The 23,301-nt window shown below is 37.4% G+C and overlaps 1 protein-coding gene across 1 annotated transcript in view; it reads left to right on the top strand.

The window, feature by feature from the left end:
- Window positions 1-23,301, top strand: part of Gabrb2 (gamma-aminobutyric acid type A receptor subunit beta2) — a 229,793-nt gene that overhangs the window by 138,919 nt on the left and 67,573 nt on the right. The gene's annotated exons all lie outside the window — the stretch shown is intronic.

Below are 23,301 nucleotides of genomic sequence, written 5' to 3'. Positions count from 1 at the left end.
AAAATGTGGATCACTTGAAAGTAATAAATTTGTAAAATAATATATCTTTTAATATATCATAATAAATTATGATACAAATGTATTGGCACACTCATTTCAAAAGCCTTATTCTATTGACAGATTTGACACATGTTTCTTTGAATATCTTCTCTACTGAACCTTTCAGAAATATTTACACAATATGAAATCAAGGGGAAGACAATTCATTTATGTTGTATTTGTTTTTTTATATAAACTTATATCTTGTTGATAAATTATTCATGTATATTTCATGCACTTAATAAAATCACGAAGAAGAGCTTTGAATAAAAGGATGCATGCACTTAGTTAGCTTGTGATTGTTAGATAATAACTTTATTACCTGCATTATGCTTCACCTATGTTTCAGACTGGGTTCGTCAAAACCTGAGGTTGACTTTTTGTCCCAACGATATAGGGTACAATTGCCATTCAGTGCTTAAAGCTCTTAGGATTTCTATATCACCATATCCACCAATTTAATCATTTCTGACTCCGTTTTCAAAGTATGAAAATTTGAAACCCCTCCTGGAATATTATTTTAAACTGTTTATCAATCACATCATTTTGCATTTGATTTTAGAGTCTAACTTTCATTTTCTTGTTTTAACCGCAAAGTTCTTTTGTAAGAGAAACAAGTAGACATGAAAGATAGGTTTACAGAGATCTGTTAATATGGGCTTTCTACATGAGGAACAAATATGATCAATTATCTAGCTTTAAGTGGTAGATGGATTAGTTGTAATTCAGGAGTCCTGCATTATCTGTTTTCATCAAATATTACTTATTTAAATTTGTTTATTAAATTAAATTTATTATGTATTAAATTAAATTAATTTATTCATTATTTATTAAATTTGTATATTACTTATACAAATATTCACTTATACTATGAAATCTTGATGATTGGGTATGCAAAAATTAAAATGAAATGTGACACAGAATGTTCAGAAAACTTTTTGACACTTTGATACTCCAAAGGAGATATGTTGAGCAGAGCAAGGGGATCATTTGTATAATTTGTGCTATCTTGTGAAATACCCCTATTGATTTCAGAACCGTTTTCTACTTTGATTAACTCCTGTGGAACAAATACAGAATTCATTTTTAGAGACTGTATTTTCAAAATATTTCTATATCATCTCTTCTATAAGTTAAGATTCATTTCAAAGTCTATGCACCACGTGATTGTTAACATAAAACAAGTGAATATTGTTCTTCAATTTAAAACAGCTAACAGAATTGTTTATTGATTTGCACGAATTAGGATATTTGAGGCTGGGGAATGTGCTTCAGAGTGTGAAGGCTCTCAATTTCTCAAGGGATATTTGAATTTGACCAAGATCCTGCCCAATCCAGGAAGTTCGGTATGGGAATAAACAAAGCCTCTATAGCAAGATCTCTAAGCTAATTGAGCTACATGGTCAGAATGACCAGTTCAACAATTTATGCAGATGGTAACTTATATGCCATTAACAACTACAAAAGGAACACTCCTTACCCATCATCACTTTCTGTGAAATTAGACAGAATGTGACCGTGTTTCACAAATTTAAAAAGTAAGATATTAAATTCCTTTATGGCAACCCCTTATCATTCCCCAGGGATAAACAGTGCCGATAATATATGATTTTCCCTTTAGTACTACATCCTATAATGCTCTTCCAGACGTATTCTTTGTATTTCATGGCCATCCATGACCGCCAGTGCTGAACGATGCCACTCTCTGTCCCTCACATAGTATTTCCACAAATGGATGTGTCGTGGTATACTTAGTAACTGTCCTACTGAATAATTCTTGAAATTCTCCAACTACTCACTCATGTATAGTGGGAAAGTGAAGAGCACTGTACACCCTTCTTTGTGATCTCTTGTTTCGTTTTATGCTACATTAAAAGAACAAGAATTACTGAACAAAAATTACTGGGAATTTTTATTTTAAATTTTATACATCCTGTTAAATTGTTCCCTAAAGAATTCTATAGATTATAAACTCACAATTCACTTTATCAGTATTTAAAATTTTATTCGCAGTATGATTAGCAAAGATTTTTTTTCTCTAATTAAATCTCATTTTTACATAACCACTAGTACAGTTTGGGTGTTACATCAATTTTGTTTTACACATAGTTTTCATATTATTTGAGTCCCTGAGTTGCTCACCTTTTTTCCTCTAAAACTTTTTATTTTTTGTGTTTGGAAAACATTTGTTGCTTCACTAAAAGTGCTTTCATTTTGTTGCAGCTACCCTTGTAAGGGCTGTATGGCGAATTGTACCATAGAAAAATTATGGGTTTTTTTATGTGGTTTAATTATTGAGTCCTTTTGTATTTTTAGATTTTTTTGTATATATATATATATGAAAGTACAAATACACACACACATATAGTTATGGGTATATATTCATGCTACTCATATAACTCAATATTTTCCAACAAGTTGAACTATGCAACCCTTTTGGCAGTATAAATTTAAGAGAAGTATGGAGTATCTGAAAACCAACCTAATTTCATGTTTTAGCTTCTTGGACTGGTTTTTAAATTAGAGACGTTTGAATAATAAGGAATTTACTAAGTGAGTCCTGTGACATTAAATCACTATAAGATTTTCAGTCTTGGCTGGTTTTATGAGAGAAATTATGTCACTGTTTGAAATGTTGACAGGGATCACAGGCTGAGATACATCTAGGAGAGCCACTTAAGTCGAACGCAAGCCTTGGGTGTGTGAAAATGATGATTAAATGTACTGTAAGAAACCACAAAATTTAGAAGATCATCTGGTGGTCATGTTAGTGGAGTGATTTGGGCATGAAAACAGAGCAGCAGGAAACAATCCACTTGAACCAGAATGGAATCTCGAGGGCCACTTGTATTTGAGTGTGTATGTACACACACTGCTTTCCACACCACTCAGATACAAATGCACGCACAGAGCCACACACACACTCAGAATGTATAATACAATATGTAACTGCTAATAAAAACTATAAAGTAGACGACAACGATCTAAATTTTTAAACTGTTGACTTACCTCACGTCGTTCTTAAAACAAGTGTATGAACTGGGGTCTGATATTTTCCCTGGGGCATTAGAGAAAGGGAAGTTGTGCGCAGACAAAGTCCATGACTTACCTATGGTAGCACAGACAGTAGGAAGGAAGGCAATACATGGTTAGTTCATTTCCAGGTTCAAGTGCAAGTCCAGAGCTCCAGCATTGACTGACACTTCACCCTCTATTAACCACACTTCAAGCATCATGTGCAACCCTTCAGAGTTTTTCAAATAATATTACTATTCTATTTAGTAATTCAAGGCATAAGATACACCTCCTATGCCTAAATTTTGCACATTAATGTCAAAAACGGGAGAGTGAGGCACAGAATTTTGTTTGTTTGTTTCACATTCTCTTATTTTTCTCCCTACAGTCATTCTTTTTCAATTATTTATTTTACCTTTATTATTTTTATTTTCATTCATTACAGTTTATTTACTTTGTATCCCCCCCTGTACCTTCCTGCCCCCTCCCCTCCCAATCCCACCCTCCCTTTTGAGACCTGATAGACAAGGATCAGAGGGAAGGGAAGGAGGACCTCCCTTTTCAATGGCACAGAATTTTTAAACAAGTTGTTCTAGAACACATAGAGAAGCAGATATTTGGATCATTTCTAGGGTGGTTAGTTCACTGCCCCCTTCCCAATGGCGGGATGTGATAACAGGTTTAAATAGCACGGAGGCCTCACAGTGCCTGAAACTGTCCAACTAAATATCAAAACAGCAATAGACATATGATTTAGGTATGATTTATCAATAGAAATTCTAAAATCTTAACACTACTCTCTTATAATTTTTTTTTATTTTTTATTAGAATATATCACTGAAGAACAGAGCTTATGGATGCATTCTCATACCCATTTATTTAGTGTCTGAATATTATAATTAAATGCCACCTTATACAGAACTTTTTTAAATGCCATTCAATATTAGGTGTCCATTAGTTAATACAGGACATAACACAAAACAACAAAAAAGATAATTTAATGAGTATTTACTTACATTTTTCTTTTTCATTTTAAGTACAGTGGCTCTTAAGCCAATGAATGCTAAATTCCTAAGAACATTTTCCATAACCATCACCTTACTATCAAGAACCTCCTACCTTACTTAACAGAAACCAACAAGTAAGTAAGTAGTAAATCAAATGTTTCCAAGTGTCAATACTGATTCGGTCAGTTCCACAAAGAATTGTCTCTGCACATTTCAGTGAAAGAAAGAAATGAGATGCGATTTTGCTAGAAAGGTTTACAGACAAGTGTTCAAGAGAAACTTTGTAGAAGGTGCTTCAAAAAAGATTGATGTGCTAGAGTTCAATTAGGAATGTGTGCAGAGTAGGTAGAGACTGAGCTATACTTGGTAGATATTTGCATTTGGAGCAAAACAGGGCACTCACTCCAGCCTTTAAGGTTGAGACACATTTTTAAAAAGGCCAGGGAAAATTAAAAAACTTTGCATTTTCTGAAGTAAGGGATGTTCAATGTGGATGTTCTTTGTGGCTGAGGACAGGTTACATAGCAGCTGATTTCATGGGTGTCAGGGATGTCCTGGGAAGAGATAAGCCGATGGGGAATAGGTAAAGGGCAAAGTTGGTAGGTTGGCTTAGGATGTCCACAGATTATAAAGCAGTCATCTCACACGCCCATTTTTACCACCTCGAGTGTTAGACATTAACAGATAGCTGTTTACCCCTCCCCTGCAACTCACAGCCCAAACAGAATGGGAACATGCACACCTCATTCAGGCCTGGCTCACAATGAAGACCAGATAGATACTTGTTGTGTTCAACTAAAAAAAAAAAAAAAAAAAAAAAGGAGGGCGTGTCTCTATAGTACTAAGTGTCCCAAGAGTCAAGTATACTTCCTATGCGGATTCCTTAAGATCTGGTATATCGGGAGAGGAAGAGGGAAGGGGCTACAGCTGGGATACAAAGTGAATAAACGGTAATTAATATAAAAAAATAAAATGAACAAAAGAAGTAACAACTATAAAAAAAAAAAAAGGAAAAAATATCTGGTATATCACAGTTCCACCAAAACTAAAGCCTCACCATATGAGTTGGTGCCCTTAGCACACACTAGACGAATGGCTGGATCAGTGAAGGAAAACAAACACTTGAGCCTGCCAATAAGGGAGAAACAGGCGATGTGAGAACTCCAGGGAGTCTGTTCCTAATTTTAGCAAAGGTAAAGAGAGAAGCATGCCTCACTCCACCCCACTCTCTTGCAATTGCACAGAGCTATGCACCAGATGCAATATCTCTTCATAGGCATGGTAACAAGCTAAAGTAAATATAGTTAAAGTGTTTTAAAGAATTAATTCCTTGTTCTGTGTTTACCAATTTCATTTTACACTTTTCTTTGCAACAGAAGGAGTTCATCTCCTTAATCACTTACTTGGACACACCTCCTTTTAGGGACTGTGTCTTGAATTTTCAGAAACATGTTTTGGTCAGAGTTTGAGAACCACCATGAAGTATCTTCCCAAGTAAAACTGCTTGTGTATGTGTGTACATGTGTGTGTTCATGTGTGTGTGCGTGCGTGCCTTATGTATGTGCAGATGCTCAGATTTACCTACAAATTCTGAGTTATTTTGAAACCTATAAAGTCTCCTCATAGAGCTCACCTTAAGCAAAAGGATTGTGGTAGGGGAATTTAAGTGCCAGCTCCGTATTTGGTGTCACTAAACAGTTCTTGTTAATTTCTTAATGCAATAAAATTAACAATATTGCCAGATATTACTTCCCAATAACCTTCAGTTTGGGAGAGAACGCAGTGTAGATTAACATCCTTTTCTGCAGTATTCTACACTGCTGGATGTTTAACTGAAGTATAAACTTTCACTGTTTAAGTAGCCACTCACTTACGTGGACCTTGACTGGTAAAAACAAGGCTTACATACAGGGTCTTCTTAATTGCTTGTTTAGAATAGTCCAGGCAAAATCTGCAGCAAGACAAGAAAAATATGATGCCGTCATGATGCTAAATCTAGAACAATTAGTAACAGAGAGTAAAATGGATGTTGCTGGGAACTAGAAAGAAAGTAAAATGGAAGGACATCCTTTGAGTCTAAGCTCTAAAATGAAAACTTTCAGGAACCTGATTTAAAACTTTAATTTACTGCGATACTTAAACAATTTTGTATGTATCAGATCATTTTGTTATGCTTCCAGAATGCATAAGATCTTTGTCAGTTATACATGTGAAAATAAATATTTGTAAAAGAACTGAGAGAAACCAAAGGGAAAGGGAAAACTAAGTCTTTGAAGTCCTGTTCTTTGATGTCTGCCAAGACCTCTTTGCTAGTTAAGCTAAGATGTTTGAATTCTTGGCAGCCTCTTTTCAGGTGTCAAGAGAGTAGGGCAAGAGTGTGTGAGACAGGACAGAAGGGTCTTGGTGTTCCACAGTGTTGCTAGATGAAAATGGAGAAACATGATTTATCAATGTGAAGGATAAATGTGTAACAGCACCTTTTACAGTAAGCATATAGCACTGAGTTAGCATTCAGCCAAATATTCATCCCTTCAGCTATGAGACAGAATTATACCAGGTCATATACTCCAGAAGATTCCAGACAGAGGGCCTCACGTGAACTGAACGTACTTAGGAAGGAAGAAGTCATGAAAAGGGTGAAACCTGAGGACATGAAGGATAGAGTAGTACCTGCTTAACCTAAAAGGAAAGAGAATCACCTAGAATGAATGCAGTTCTTTTTTTTTAAATTTTTTATTAATTACACTTTATTCATTTTGTATCCCCCCATAAGCCCCTCCCTCCTCCCCTCCCGACCCCACCCTCCCTCCCCTTTCTGCATGCATGCCCCTCCCCAAGTCCACTGATAGGGGAGGTTCTCCTCTCCTTTCTGATCTTAGTCTATCAGTTCTCATCAAAATTGGCTGCATTGTCCTCTACCATGGCCTGGTAAGGCTGCTCCCCCCTCAGGGGGAGGTGATCAAAGAGCAGGCCAATCAGATTATGTCAGAGGCAGTCCCTCTTCCCATTACTATGGAACCCACTTGGACACTGAACTGCCATGGGCTACACCTGTGCAGGAGTTCTAGGTTATCTCCACGAATAGTCCTTGGTTGGAGTATGAGTCTTTGTGAAGTTCCCTGTGTTCAAATTATCTTGTTCTGTTGCTCTCCTTGTGGAGTTCCTGTCCCCTCCAGCTCTTACTATTTCCCACTTCTTACATAAAATTTCATTCACTCTGCCCATCAGTTGGCCATCAGGCTCAGCATCTGCTTTGACAGTCTATACTGCAGAAGCTTTCAGAGGCCCTCTGTGGCAGGTTTCAAGGTTGTTTCCTGTTTTCTTCTGGCTTTCAGAGGCCCTCTGTGGCAGGTTCCGAGGTGTTTCCTATTTCCTTTTTCTTCTGATGTCCATCCTCTTTGCCTTTCAGGATGAATGCAATTCTTAATAACCACTATGTTGGTGAGACAATATTGTCTTCTTACATGACAAAATGCTAGGCCTCAAGGAGAGAACTTTATAACTTCAAACAAACATAGGCAGAAAGCAATGAAGATAAATGGGTTTGTGCTGCAACTAGAATCTAAGGACCTTCATCTATGCACACCCTGGAGTCTGCTGAGTGTCTAAAAAGCAATGGTAATATCTCTTAATAAATATTTACTTATTTTGCAGAAGTATACTCTATTTTTTTCACCTCTTCATATTAGCTCGAGAAAACAGAGCATTGTTAGGAACTGCAAAGAGCTGCAGCACACAACTTGACATTGGTCTTTATCATTTCGAAGTATTTTCCCCATTTTTTCCTCTTTTGTATATGTATGTTCTGTTTTTATTGTACTTTATTTATTCATCATATGCATTAGATCATGTGTATCTCTTCTTTCTCTGGGTGTGAGTGTGTGTTTGCATTTGCGTGTGTGTGCATGCATGCTTGTGTGTGTGTGTGTGTGTGTGTGTGTGTTTCCTGTAGTGCAAATGTGACTGAAGGTCGGAGGACAACTCGAGGGATTCAATTCTTTCCTCTCACCATATAAGTACCAAGGATCAAATTTAGGTATTTGGGCTTGCTGAGAAGGGTCTTTACCCAGTGAGCCGCCTCAATGCCCCTTCTGTATTTGCCTCCTTTTCCCATAAAATATTCTAGACAATATGGAAAATGTAACATATTCTCCATTTTTGCAACAGAGCTGAAGCTAAATTAAATGATTCAAGAGTACTGCAATAAGGTGTGATGATGTGGAAATGGAAACAAGCAGAAAGCCCAATACCAGATAATATAAATTCAGTAATATCAATGAATGAGAGTGTGCATTAAAAAGTCTATGCATACAATTCTGCATTGTGTATACAAATATTGCCAATAATAGAACTGCATTTCAGAATCATGAAATAGACAAGATTCAGTGTTATATGTCCATTTAGGAAACAAAAAAAAAAAAAAACAAAAAAACAAAAAAAAAACAACTGAGTCCAGAGAGGTTAATAGCTTAATCCTAATTGAAAAGCTAAAATACACAGCCAGATTAGAAATGGTATTTTCTCACTCTCTTCAGCCTAGTATCCATTTACTGTTTGCTTGAAGCCTCACTAAAAATATTGCTGTGCTTGACTCCTGGCCCCAAGAGGAAGAGCACATTTTTCTTTTGCACTGAGTACTTTGACTATCCACCAAATATTCATTAGCCCATTTCAGCATGAAGTCTCTCCGCTCCCAAAAGGACATGACCTCATTCATCCTACAGCAACAGTCAGTCATGTCATAGTCCATCTATACACAGGACAGACGAAGTAAACAGACAAGTCACCAGTAAAGTGTGCTCTTAGTAGTATCCCTAAGAAGAGCAAAAAATTACTAACCTTTCCCCCCCCCCTTAAATCACCACAGTGATAACGCTTGTGGTGATGGCGCTGTCGGCAGTGAGGAATTCCCCTTATTGGAATACGGCGTATCTGAGGGTTATACAGGAAATCTATAAATTTACTATAGTTTTGGGAGCAGCAACCCTCATACTCTTTTTGCCAGTTTAGAAATCGAATCCCAGAATGTTTTTAAATGGTTTTCCCCAAGTCATGCAAATGCTAGTTTTTGAAGTTGATGATGCGTGAAACCCAAATCTCATGCTGTTCTACTGCAGAGATTCAAGTGAAAAATATAGGCACAGGGAAGATTTGAGTATAGTTTTAAATCTGGCATTTTGAATACGCTTCAGCCTTTCTAAATTGTCTCTCATGAAGAGGTTTTGTGGTAGGACCTTTGAAATCAGGTAAACATTTGATTATTTTAGTGCCCATGATATTTCAATGTCTTTCCTGTAAGTCTTCCTGCACACCTCAGCAGTCAGTAAATCCCAATTCTTTATCCCCTTGTAAAAACCTTGAAAACAATTGACCTCTCGTCACAAAGTACCTTGGCACAGCCATTGCATTTACACTGGACCGTCCATCTATCATTCCACTCCAGGGCATAATTGTGTTTACCATGAAGCCTGCAGCATGCATGCTGTGAGAAGTTACATTACTTAAAATCTGGTTAGATTCAGCTCTCAAAACTTCGTGCTGCAGGAACTCAAACCCAACATCACATGCACACTAGGCAAGTCTTGACCACAGAACTATACCTAGATCATACACTTTACTTTCTGATTTTCCAGCATTGCATGTCTAAAACAGAAATTTGTGTGAGTCAGCATTACTCCAGAAATAGTGCAGGAAGAATTCCCCTTGGGAGTTGCAAAGAAGCTCAGTTCTCAACTCTTGTGGTCATATTTGTTGCTACTTGCAAATACAGTTGGCTATGGAGTTGGTGCAATTTGATTCTAAATAGAGATTTTTAACATGTTAAAAGAGAGAGAGAGAGAGAGAGAGAGAGAGAAAAGAACCTAATAAATTCCAGAATTTTGGTGAGTCATTGTGTTGAACTGGTTTTCTTTTTTTTTAATTTATTTTTTTCTTTATTAATTACACTTTATTCACTTTGTATCCTCCATGTGGTTCTCTCCCTCCTCCCATCCCAATCCCTCCCTTCCTCCACCCTCTGCATGCATGCCCCTCCCCAAGTCCACTGATAGGGGAGGACTTCTTCTCTTTCCTTCTGATCCTAGTCAATTAGGTCTCATCAGGAGTGGCTGCATTGTCTTCTTCTGTGGCCTGGTAATGCTGCTTCCCCCTCAGGGGGAGGTAATTAAAGAGCAGGCCAATCAGTTCATGTCAGAGACAGTCCCTGTTCCTATTACAATGGAACCCACTTGGATACTGAAATACCATGGGCTACATCTGTGTAGGGGTCTTAGGTTATCTTCATGCATAGTCCTTGGTTGAAATATCAGTCTCAGGAAAGACCCCTGTGCTCCGATTTTTTGGTTCTGTTGCTCTCCTTGTAGAGTTCCTGTCCTCTCCAGATCTTACTGTTTCCCACTTCTTGGTTTTCATAAAATAATGAAGTTGCTTTGCAGTGCTCTGGTGTCAGTTCACAGTATTAATGGTACACTAAATTACTGAAGAATTAAGGTTTTGTGAGAAAATTTTCATCATAATAAAACTGTGGAATAAAGCCAACTAGATTCTAATAATAACCAGTTCTAGTTAAGAAGACATGTTTATTAATGTATAATCCCCTTGGACCACACACATGCCCTAGAGCAGTAATATGTGCTTAAATGAAAAGTTATAGACCTTAATTCTGCCTTAATAAAGCAGACTCCAGGGAAGTGAGACTACCAGCAAAGCATTTAAGTGTAGGTAGAAAAGTCATTTTAAAGGAATTGTTAAATAAACTCTACAAAGTGATGAAATGTTTATAAACACTCAAGCATATTACTTCTCCCTCCTCCTCTTTCTATATCTCTCCCTTTCATCAACTAAGATATCCCCTCATATTTTTATCTCATTTGCTCTCTAGGCAGAATGTAGACATCTCCTGCACAATTTGACACAATTCACTGTCAAATTCCAAGTGCTACCCACTCTAAAAGTTACATGTTTACTTGAATTTTTTTGTTTTTTTTTGTTTTTTTTTTTTTTGCTAGTTTACTTGTAATTTTTATTCATTTTTTTCATATTTTATTTTTTTCTTATCAGTTACATTTTATTAACTATGTACCCCAGCCGTGTCCCAATCCCTCATTCCCTCCCAGTCCCTCCCTCCCTCCCTCCTCTCCACCGTGCCCCTTGCCAAGTCCACTGATAGGGGGGACCTCCTCCCCATTCATCTGATCCTGTTTTATCAGGTATCCTCAGGACTGGCTGCAAAGCTCTCCTCTGTGGCCTAACAGGACTGCTCCTCCCTTGGGGGGTGGGGAGGCCAAAGAGCCAGCCATTGAGTTCCTGTTAGAAATAGTCCTTGTTCCCCTCACTATGGGAAACCAATTGGTTACTGAGCTACCACAGGCTACATCTGAGCAGAGGTTCTAGGTTACATTCATACATGGTCCTTGGTTGCATGTCAGTCTCAGAAAAGACCCTGTGGCCAGATATCTTTGGTCCTTGTGGAGCTCCTATCCTTTCCTCATCAGTCTAACTCCCCTTCTTTCTTATGATTCCCTGCACCCTGCCAAAGGTTTGGTCATGAGTCTTTGCTTTGAAAACACCGCTAGTTAGAGTCTTTCCAATGTGCTCAGTAGACTCCTGTCAATGTTTAATGCGTATCCCATCTGTCTTTCAAAACGAGGATTGATAATCTTACCCCATGTCCGCTCTCTTGATTATCTTTTTTAGGTGTATAGATTTCATTATGTTTATTATATCTTATAGGTCTATATAAGTGAGTATATACCATGTTTGTCTTTCTCCTTCTGGGATATTTCACTCAAGATGATCTTTTCTAGATTCCACCATTTGCCTGCAAATTTCATGATTTCCTCCTTTTTGATTGCTGAGTAGTATTCCATTGTGTAAAAATACCACAATTTCTGTACCCATTCCTCTGTTGATGGACATCTGGGTTGTTTCCAGGTTCTGGCTATTACAAATAAAGCTGCTATAAACATGGTTGAGCAAATATCCCTTTTGTGTACTTGAGCAAACTTTGGTAAGTCTGCTAGGTTTACTTGAATTTTTAAGTCCAAGTGCATTCAACCCTAAGTCATATTTCAACCAAAAGTTTGAAGGTTGAACAGAGCAGTTTGAGTTAAATTGGTGAGGAGGAATGGTTGGGAGTGGTTAGTACTGAGGTCTCTTACACAATTCTATGATGCCATGCCTATTCTGTAATGCTCAAGTATCACTACCTCCTCTGGAATTATTGAACACTCGGAAGAAGAGAGCCAATGAAACTGAAATATAAGAAAATGTGAGATTGCCGCATTTAAGACACCTTTGTAGACAGTATCTTGTAAATACTTTGTTCCGTGTTTGCTGTGAGACTTTTAGAAAATTTCCCTAAATATTCTAAGTGATCTCAGGTAGAAGTACATGTTTCAGTTACAAGAGTAAATCCTTATGACTCAGGAGTGGAATATTGAGGGCCGGGATGCTTTTGTAGGTTTTATGAGTTCATTAGCAAGAAAGGACGATCAGTATGTCTGTTGACCACCGTTTTGTTTTGTTTTGTTTTGTTTTGTTTTGTTTTGTTTTGTTTTATTCATGGTCTGCAAACATGCCTTGTGTTGCTTGAACAATTAACTATAACAGCCTTATGTTTTTAAGAACTCCTTTCCACTCTGTACTGATTCCTCCAGTCCCTGTCTCTCTGTGTAACAGGGAAGAGGCCAGACATCTTTTGTGGAAGACTGAAGAGTGTTTCATATGTTTCAGTGTGATGATAACTGCTGTTACTTCTATGATAATTTAAAGCAGAAAGTAAGGGGTGATATTGTAAAGAGTGGTGAGAATATGAACATTTATCTCATGTAATCAGATTAGAGAATCACATCTCTGTATAGCTTAAAACTAGACTTTTTGATGAGATCTCCTGTTACCCACTGAAATATACTCTTTTGAACCTGATAAAAATCGCATAACGCTCTACAGCTTGAATCAACCTATTCTTGATTCCATTTTAATAGCTCCATTTTAGCCTTAGAATTTTAATATATCTTATTCAAATGAATAAGTGTGAGTTGAATATTTTTATTTAAATCTTATATTTATTTTATTTTGTGTGTATTTTGTCTCATATATGTGCCCACATGCATGCCTGCTGCCTGGGGAGGGCAGAAGAAAGGATATGATCTTCTAGAACTGGGATTACAAATCATTATGAGCTTCCATGTGGGTTGTGGAAACCAAACCAGCTTTCTCCACAAGAGCAGAAATGCACTTAAACACTGAGACATCTCTCCAGCTTCTTTTTTGACCTCTTTTGAAAGCTGTTAATAGATATATTTTTCAAGCCAGAGTAATTACAACCTACTTATATCAAGTACAATAGCAACATAAGATTCACTTAGATATATAATATATGTTATATATTATATAATGCATTTATAGCTATACATAGCTATAAATTAGCCTCAGAAAATTTTAGAACTGTTTTTCATCCTGTGTCCCTAATAAACACCCACTATGACAGCTACTACTTCAAAACACAAATAACCACTCAGCAAAATAAATGCATTTTCAAGAAATGTACAAGAAAAAATATCTATCTCCTTTTGTTACCTTCTTTTGTGGGATACAGTATGTTCACTAGAGATATCTGAATATAAATATTTCAGGGACAAAGATTTATAAGATATTAATGGCTTTTCCCCAGGTAGTTCACTTCTCACCACACTTAAGACTGGATACATCTTTCTACTCTCTTGTTTGGTACAACAACGTTTGAGTGAACATCTTGCCAGTCAGCTGATTATTTAGGCTTACTAGAGGCACACAACAATGTCTTCTTGACTCTGATTATCCCTTCAATTTATGGATGACAAAGCACAGCTTCTGAAAAGCTTAAATAGTATTTGAAAACACATAAAGCTACGGTTTGCACTCCCTAGTTTCTTACTGTCTGCGTGTTGAGCAGTTGCATTGATCAGTCTCTGTTTCAGTTGCCATCTGGAAGCTTCTCTGAAGAAGGTTGGGTGATGCACTGATGTATGAGCATACTAATTACTTATTGGCAGTCATTTTAGTACTATGTGTGTTTAACAAAATAAGAACGTATATCATATCTCTCACTTCAGGACCTATGGGCATGTGTGGAAGAGGGAATCGACAGGTTATAAGAACTAGAGATGACAATAAAGTTCTAGGACACATCAGGGTAGTTGAGCTTATAAACTCATGGCGATAGTGACAACATTCACAGACCTGTGCAGTCTCAAGCCAGACAAACGCCCAGCATGGAGGAAAAGAGTTAGTCACAGAATCTTAGTACTAGCTGGGGCTCTGTTGGCATTTGACAGCTCCAATAGGAGAGGGAGAGTGGTGTGATCTCTGATGGGTCAACCAAACTCTAGGGCAGATAATACTCCCTAACTTGATGAGTTTTAAAAGAGATGAAGAAAACTGAATGGGCGGGTAAAAAGGTGAGAAGGTAGAGGGTGGATCTGAGAGAAATTGAGGGGATAAATACTTTCAAAATGCATTAGCTAAAATTCACAAAGGATACCTAAGTTGTTATTTTTAAAAGCACAGAGCTAGTAAGCCTATTGTCATAAATATTCAGTGTCACAGTTCCCTAGTTCCTCATCCCCGCCTTCTAAAACAGGATATAATTTTAAAAAGAAAATAACTGATTTCCAAATGAAAAATTCAGACTTGGTTTCCAACCTAAAGATACGCTGAAACAAATGCTCAGAAATGATTATGTGAATTGATCTGCAAACACAATCCACAATTCCTGTGTAGGAAGATAATTTTTACCTCTAAATAACTAGTTCACCAATTTAATGAGAAGCTTTCTGCATGGAGAAAAGTATGTGTTGAGTTCTCTAGACTCCTACACCATAAATGACTTAGCCCAAACAATAACTCTATAATGTATGGGGCATTTACACTGGTAGATGTTCTGAATTATTTTCCAAAGTACAGTGGCCCCTGCTCCCAAGAACTTTTTCTGGAACAGTTATTCACTTCCCTTCAGCAGTCATTACCAACTCTATTTCATTTTATGTTTAAAAAGACGTCACACAGCTAAATGTCAGGATAATCTCTTAGCAGGTATAATGATTATTGTCTTCATGATGCCATCCTCTCAGCAGTATGGGTTTAATCACTCAGCATTGACAGAATGATGCTATCCCTCCCACAGTAAATATTCAATGGATGTGGAGCGCTTATTTCAGGGATACATAACTAATTCTTAAAAATGAGCAATGGTTATTATATTTAGGGAGCCAGGTAAATGATACACAGCCCTTGTTCCTTCTTTTTGTTAAAAGGTTTTATTTAATATGACTGTTAGCTCACAAACACAGTGACTCTTTAGTCATTCCAACTCATCAGGTAATTTTTAATCAGTCATTCACCAAAATATTAAGCTAGCCAAACATGACTTATTTTTTTGTCTCTGTTTGTCTGTTTGTGTGGTTGCTTGGTTGATCTGTTTCAAGACAAGGATTTTCTATGTAACCCTAGCTGTCCTGACCTCACTCAGTAGACCAGGCTGGACTGGAATGCAGAGATCCTCCTGCTTCTGCCTCTCCCTTCTGAGAGCCAGGATTAAAGGTGTGCACCACCATGCCTGCCTATGACTTTTTTTTTTAATGTTTCATTTCAAACAAAGGAAGAGGTAGCAAAAATAAAATTTATCTTAACCTGAATTTTATTTCTTAGGCAACATATTCAAATAACGCATCTCAGCTTTTTCTCAGATATATGCTTTTTTCTAGACCTCACTTCACTTTGTTCGCATCCCTCCCTCTTCACTTACAGTGTTTGTAAGTGCCATAAATGTCAGGGCCACCTTTTAAACATCTGGAAATAAAACTACTCCTTCTTTCTCTCAAATCCATCCAAACACTTCTATACATAATCTGCTGCTCTGCACCTGTAGTGGAACTCACCATGGTGATAGTAGTAATTAGAGTGTATTCAAAATGGAAGAACGTGAAGCTGTTGCTTCTGTTTTCACAGACATTGAAGATACGGAGATTACATTGTTCTTGACATTAATTACACTTAGAATGGAAGATGGTATAGCTTTCTGCAGATGATTTATTATATCAATATAAATTTATATTCAGTTACCCAGCAATACTATAAATGTTTCTATAAATAGCAAATGAGACCAAAACTTGAAGTATCACTAAAGTACCTGCCCCCAAATATTTCTGAGTATGTTTTTTTTTATCCTAGCATTATTAACTATGCTATATTTAGGGAAGATTATTTTTCATTTTTTTTGTGAACATTAGCCTCCATATATGTATCCCTTTGGGCTTTTTAGGCACACATTAAATCATGTCTTGCAAAATTTTGATTCATCTTCATCCTAGGAATTTATTAATACCATGGCTGATTCTGGCATACTGAGCTCCAGTAATATCATGTTTGTTATAAGCATGAAAGAAGGCCAGTAGGCACTTTGTCCATCAACCAAACTTTTATATCCAAAAGAAGCTAGCTGCTTTTATTCTCCTTCCCTTTGTTTTAGTTTTAGCTCTATCTTTATAATGTCTTTGCAATAGCCAGTAAATGACTTTAGAATTTTAGGTTTTTTTTAATGATCATAGATGAGAATATAGTGCTAGCACTGTGCTTATGTAGCGTGCCTGAGACACAGGGTTCTAACACCGCACTACAAAATCAACTAATCATTCAGCAATCAATTAATAATCAATTTACACCCTTTAATTTTCATCTTATATAATGAGGTTCAGAATAAGTGTCTAATTTGTGTTGATTTGATTGAAGAAATAATTAAAAATTATCAACACATGTCGCTCTAACAAAGGAGATTTTTCATTCTGACTATGGAATAAATAAAGCGACAGGAGATTAGAGTGAATACATGTGTCCATGTTCATCAAATGTTAGTTTTACTTTTTCTAATACTTTCTAATATAAGTCATCTCAATATTTTTTGATCACTATTATTGACACCAGAGCTAAATGAATGAAGTATTCATTTAGTAAATACTTCAAATTCTAGGCTATTAAGCTACATTATCTTATTTAATCCTCATGATGTTGTTGTGTAGCCCATGTTTCTATACAGGAGAAAACTGATGTGTTGAGGCAAAGCTACTCTATTCATCTGACTACAAATGATGAGCCTGATACTGGAAACCATCTCCATTTGGCTCAAAGTCTCACGCTCATATCTCTGTTAGAACATTGTTTTTTTTTTTTTGTTTGTTTGTTTTTTTGTTTTTTTTTTTTGTTTTTTTGTTTTTTCCTGAAAGTATTTTGTAGTGATAGAATGATAGAAATTTTTTTAAGATCAAAAGCTCTTAATAGTTTTTTTTATAGCTATGGAGTACATTTTTCTTTTCTGAACTTCTAAATGCTTTCATGTAAGATTACTACAGATGAACATGCATTTTAACTAATTTATTTATTTATTCAACTTATTTCTTAGTTTTAGGCCCCTCCCTCCTCTCCTCCCAGTCCCACCCTCCCTCCTGCATCCCCCCCTCTCTCTTCCCCCGAAAATAGGGGCCCCCCCCCCCCCCACCTACCCACCCACCCCAGCTCATCTATTCACAGGAGGACTGAGTTCGTCTTCTTCCCCTGTGGCCTGGTAAAGCAGTCCAATCAGGGAGAAATTACCAGAAAGCGACCAATATATTCCATGCCAAAGATATGCCCTGCTCCCTTTACTAGTGATCTTACACGGACAGCCTGAGCCTGAGCTGTCCGTGTGCTCCATATAAATAGAGAACCTAGATCCAGTGCATGAATGGTTCTTGGTGCTTCAGCTCCACAGGCCCCTCTGCGCCCCAGTTAGTTGGCTCTGTTGGTCATCTTGTAGGGCTTTTATCACCTCTAGGTCCATTTATCCTCCCCACTCCACACACTTACCTCTTTTGAACTAGAATCCCTCTGTTTTGCCAATGTTTGACTGTTGAGTCTCAGTATCTTTAAAAAAAAAAATTCAATTCATTCACTTTGAATCCCAACTGTAGCCCCTTCCTTCATTGCCTCCCTACCCTGCCCTCCCTCCCTCTTTTCCTCCCTATCCCTCCCCCAGCCTACTGATAGGGAAGGTCCTTCTGCCCTTCCATCTGACGCTAGCCTATCACGTCTCATCAGCACTGGCTGTACTGTCTTCCTCTGTGTCCTGGTAAGCCTATTCCCCACCTCTCTTTCTTTGAACCACTGCTGAATGGAGCCTCTCAGAAGACAAATCTGATAGGCTCGTCTGTAAGCATATTAGGGTATCATTAATAGTGATTGGTGCTGGCTTTTGTCCTTGGGGTGGGACTTAGGATTGGGCCAGGCATTGGTTGGACATTCCCTCAATTTTTGCTCTATCTGTTCTATCTTTGTCTATCTGTTCTATCTTGTGGGCAGTGTAAGCTTTGGATCAAGGTTTTGGTAGGTGGGTTGGTGATCTCCTCAGTCCACTAGCCGTCTTGTCTAGTTAGTGGGAGTCCTCTTCTGTCTCCATGGTCCCTGCTACTAGGAGTCTTAGCTAGAGTTCCCCTCTTATCCTCCCAGAGGCCTATTCTAACTTAGGTTTGCATCTTGTTACAGAGATGTCCCCACCCACTGTTTCTCTGTTCTCTGCAGGCCTTCTGCCCTCCTGCCCCTGAGCTCCTCATGTCTAATTTCTATCCTTATTTCTCTCTGTGTTCCCTATTCTACCATGTCCCATTCTTCTAACACTACCTCTGTCTATTCTGTTTTCCCTACTGAGTGAGATTTACATGTCCATTGACCCTCCTTATTGCTTACCTTCTTGGAGTCTGTGCATTGTCTATCCTGTACTGTATGACTAAACGGCTTATTAGTGAGTGCATACCATGTTCATCTTTCTGGGTCTCTGTTATCTCATTCAGGATGATCTCTAATTTCATCCGTTTGCCTGAAATTTTAATAATTTTCTTGTTTTTAATGGCTGAGTTATATCTCATATATAAAAGGCAGAATCACAATGCTAGAAGCAGCCTAAAGGTTGGAAAGGTCATATTAATAAGAGAAACAGCAAATACAGAGACCTTATCCCAAGCTGCCTCTGAAAATGGCATGCCATTGTGCCTCTTGCTTCCCAAAAGAGGATATAAAGTCATTATTGTTACAGTTATCTGTTTTTAATGAAAAAGGATACTTAATTTTTATATGAAATTAAATTTACAGTAATATATAGCTAATCTCAGATCTATCCTCTGGTCTCCAGTGTGAGCTTTACTGTAAAAACTTCTGCTTGATGTCTTCTGACTGGTGTGTTGAAGCCATTACTCTGATGAGTAGCCATTGGGCAGTTACTGTGGGCAGTAGCATATGTTCATATCGGAGAACTGGAAAATGAGCTAGCACAGCCACTCATGTATTCAGTTAGCTTCCTGAATAGTGAAGGGCTTGAAAAAAGCAAATATTTGGTGTCTGAACTTCTTTATTCCATTTCTTACAGCTCAGCCAGATAGTATAAGAAAGAGTAAAACAAAGAAAGGATTGTTTTCCTACCAGGAGTGTTTATTCATGTATTAATCCAACCAGCCTTTACTGGGCCCCTATTGCATAACAATCACTATTTACAAAGATGGAGCATAGCAGTTAAAAAGAGATTATTGCATTGAGCTAATATACTGTATCTAAGGATACAAACAATAAATCAACAAATGTGTAATATGGACAGCAATGATATGCACATGAATATTGATAAGGCATGGTAGGGAAAGAAAAAGAAACAAGGAAAAAGTTGCTGACGTATACATTTATATTTGATACATAAGGAAAGCCACTGCAAAGGTGAGAAATTTGAATAAAGGCATGAAAGAACTTAGCCATGTGGTTAGAAAGCACATTTCTAAAAGGAAAAGAAAATAATACCAATGTTTTCCCAGTTGCCACCAAGGAACACCAGTTTTAAGCATTTTGTTAAAGTTTGTTTAGAAAAGCAATGCTAATATAAAAAACACTGGCCCAAGGGATTTATCTGGAATGAAATGGCAGTATTTTGTCTTAGATGAGCATCTTGAAAGAAGAAATGAATCAGAATGAGCATGTGAAAACTATATTATTTAGAGAGGTCGAAGCCTCCATAGGACTTGGAACATCACAGAAATGAAGGGTTTTTTTTTTTTTCGGGGGAAGGGGAGGTTGTTTGTTTTTCTCTTTCTTATGTTATCTTGAGCCTGTTTAGTTTCATGTGCTTCTAGACATCCCAGGATGGATAAAACATCATGAAGGTGCTTGTATACAAAAAGGTGGTAAAGAATACTGAGCTACAGATAGAAAGATTAAAAGAGGTAAAAGATAAAAACCATGATTTAAAGGGTCAGGGTATAAAGGATGTGCATCATAATGATAAAAAGAAATAAAACTTGAACATATTTAACAAAGAAATTGGTCACATGGGAGGAAGGAAAAAGATAGATATCTAGATAAACAGAAGAAAGATGTTAAGTTGTAGTTACAGGCAGATGATGCACAGATAGAAAGATAACAGGCCTACCTCAGAACATACAGATCTCATAAGTATGAAAGAATTTTAATGGTTTAAGTACAAATGTAAATGGCTGCCATTTTTTAACTTTACCTTCTATTTTTTTTTTCTGAAAGTGTTCTTCCAAGAGAAATTATTCTTAAGACCATAATCTAAAAATAAAACATGACAAATAAAAGTAATGTCAATATTACTGAAGCTTGATACTTGCCAGAAGAGGATGGAATCAAGACTATGTCTTAACATTCCCTTAGTGGGCAAGCCTGAGGAGCTGTCAGAACTAAGTGCAGGAAAGAGATGAGGAAAGTAGAGGAAAATGACCTCAGGACTGTTAGATCCCAATGTGCCTCCACACTGCTCTTTTTTTTGGAAAGAGACGAGAAACATTGATTTTTTATTTTTTTATTTTATTGTATTATTATTATTTTTTTGTACTCTATGGAATCTACAACAAAGTAGGGTCTGACTTGGCGAACACCTAAAAACTCAAAACCTTGTGCTTAACAGTGGTTCTTTTATCACCCTGGTCCTAAGAGCTCACTAGTGATCATACTTGGCTCATCCTCTGATTTGATTTATCAGCAAATAACGGAGTTGACTCTCCCTCACTAACTTGAGCTTCATTTCCAGCCCATACCTGGAGGAAACTAGAAGTGTGCAGAATGATGATTAATATATACAAAGAGTTGAGGTTTTTATCTCTGCCTGGATGATAGCAAGTGCCTGATTTTGCCAAACACCTATTTGAAAGGTGAAAAAAAAATAGTGGACAGATACTTTGAATGAACGATAGCCAATAGAAATGATAGAATCTAGTTTTTCTAGGTAAAATGACAGATACACAGAGCAGTCACAGAGTCTTAGACACATATTGGAGAGTAGAAAAATAGATCTGTCCATGTTCCTTCTCCTAGGTGAGCCATTCTGAGTAACATCGCTCTTGTGAATTTATTTTCACTCTATTTGGCATAGTCCAGGTACTCCATACTAGACCCAAATTTAGGTTTTATAAACACTATGATACATAGATCGAACTGAGCATACAGGCTGTTGGGGGAGAAAAGCCCTAGAGATAAATTGACACTTGCTTTCATTCACATTATTTCTCCTTCGGTGTAAGCCATTCCATTTTACCTACATGAAATCCTTAATTTTCGCTTTTCATTTTTAAAAAAGAAGGTGTGATTTTGGAAAGGCCAGCTTCCAATGTCATGCAACACAAGCTAAGCCTTGTCTTTGTTTCTTCTTGCTATACATATCTCTTAAAATGTTTAGTCCTGGGCAAAAATTTTATCATATAGAACATTAGCCATCACTGAGATGATCAGCAAACTTGCCTGAAAATTCTGGTCACAATTGGTCACAACCTGGTCTTTAAAAGGGGAGGGAGAGACTGAGGAGCAGAAACAGCTTTAATTATTGCTTTGGTGCCTTCACTCATTACCTCGACAAAGTCACTGGAAGAAACTCTGAATCTGCATTTGTTTATATTCATACATCTGATGGTGTGAACGGCATGGCATATGGGTACCTGCAGAGACCAGAAAAGGGTTACAGAGCAAGAGTCACAGATGGTTATGAACCAATGGACATGTGTAGTGGGAACGAAACTCAGGTCCTCTGAAAGAGAAGCAAATGTTTTTAAATGTGGAATCATCTCTCTAGCCCACTATTAAAGATACTAAATCAGTACTAACATATTTCAGTTGTAGCTATGATGAATGCCATAATCCATGAATGAATATTATCCGTATAAGTTAGAAAACCCATTTTTTTTTTGTTCCAAGACAGGGTTTCTCTGTAAAGCCTTGACTGTCCTAGACTGTACATCAAACTCACAGAGATCCACCTGCCTCTGCCTCCCCAAGTTGTGGGATTGCAGGCATGCACCACCATGCCAGACTTTGCAAACCCATTTTTAAGGGGAAAAAAAGTTTACCCTAAAAATAACACATCTCATCAACCTGATGGAATGACTTACCTCACTTCAATAAACAGCTTCCATTCTCTTTCTCTGTCTCAGTCCCTCCCTGTGTGTGTGTGTGTGAGTGTATATAGTGCCTGTCTCTATGCCTATCTCTGTCTCTGAAATGTCATTCATTCTTTACAAACCAATAGAAAATTCTAAGTCTCTCTCTCAAAATCTTTCTTTATCATGGAGAGATGGTTGAGAAATTCACATGACATATGCACTATGAATGCATATTCTTATCCATGGAGTAAAAAATAGAACTGCCATTTAAAGTATTATTTAAAAAAAAAAAAAAGCTCCCTTTAAAACTCCTTAATTGATAATAAAATTCAATGGTCTCGCGGCAGGAGCTGCCAGTTTTCCTGCAGGAAATCTATTTTACAGCATAGATTTGGGCACGTTGATCTGTTCACAACCACACGAGGGAAACCAGGAACTTGTCTGAATTTCTAAATCAAGTTTTTCTAATAATAGGACCTAGAGCAATTTAAAGGTAGGAAGCCTCGGGGGTAGAGGTTGCCAAACACGAACCTCTACCGTGGGGCTCATAAGCACCAACATATATAATCAAATCAATTCCAGGTCTGATGAATATGAGGCCATCCATAATAGTTTACTTTGCTTTGCTGAACCTTACACCATGCTGTTAGGCATCATTTGAAATGTAAAAAGATTGTCTCACGTAGGTCGAATAACCACAATCTTTTGATAGAAGACAACAGAAGCTATAACACTTTCTATAACCCCCCCCACCACACACACACACACACACACACACACACACACACACACACACACACACA

This window comes from Psammomys obesus, unplaced genomic scaffold, assembly GCF_907164565.1.
Source record: "Psammomys obesus unplaced genomic scaffold, mPsaObe1.curated_primary_1811, whole genome shotgun sequence".
In the NCBI taxonomy this organism is placed as follows: domain Eukaryota; kingdom Metazoa; phylum Chordata; class Mammalia; order Rodentia; family Muridae; genus Psammomys; species Psammomys obesus.
Note: the sequence above shows the minus strand (reverse complement) of the source record. Positions and strands in the feature narration are given on the sequence as shown.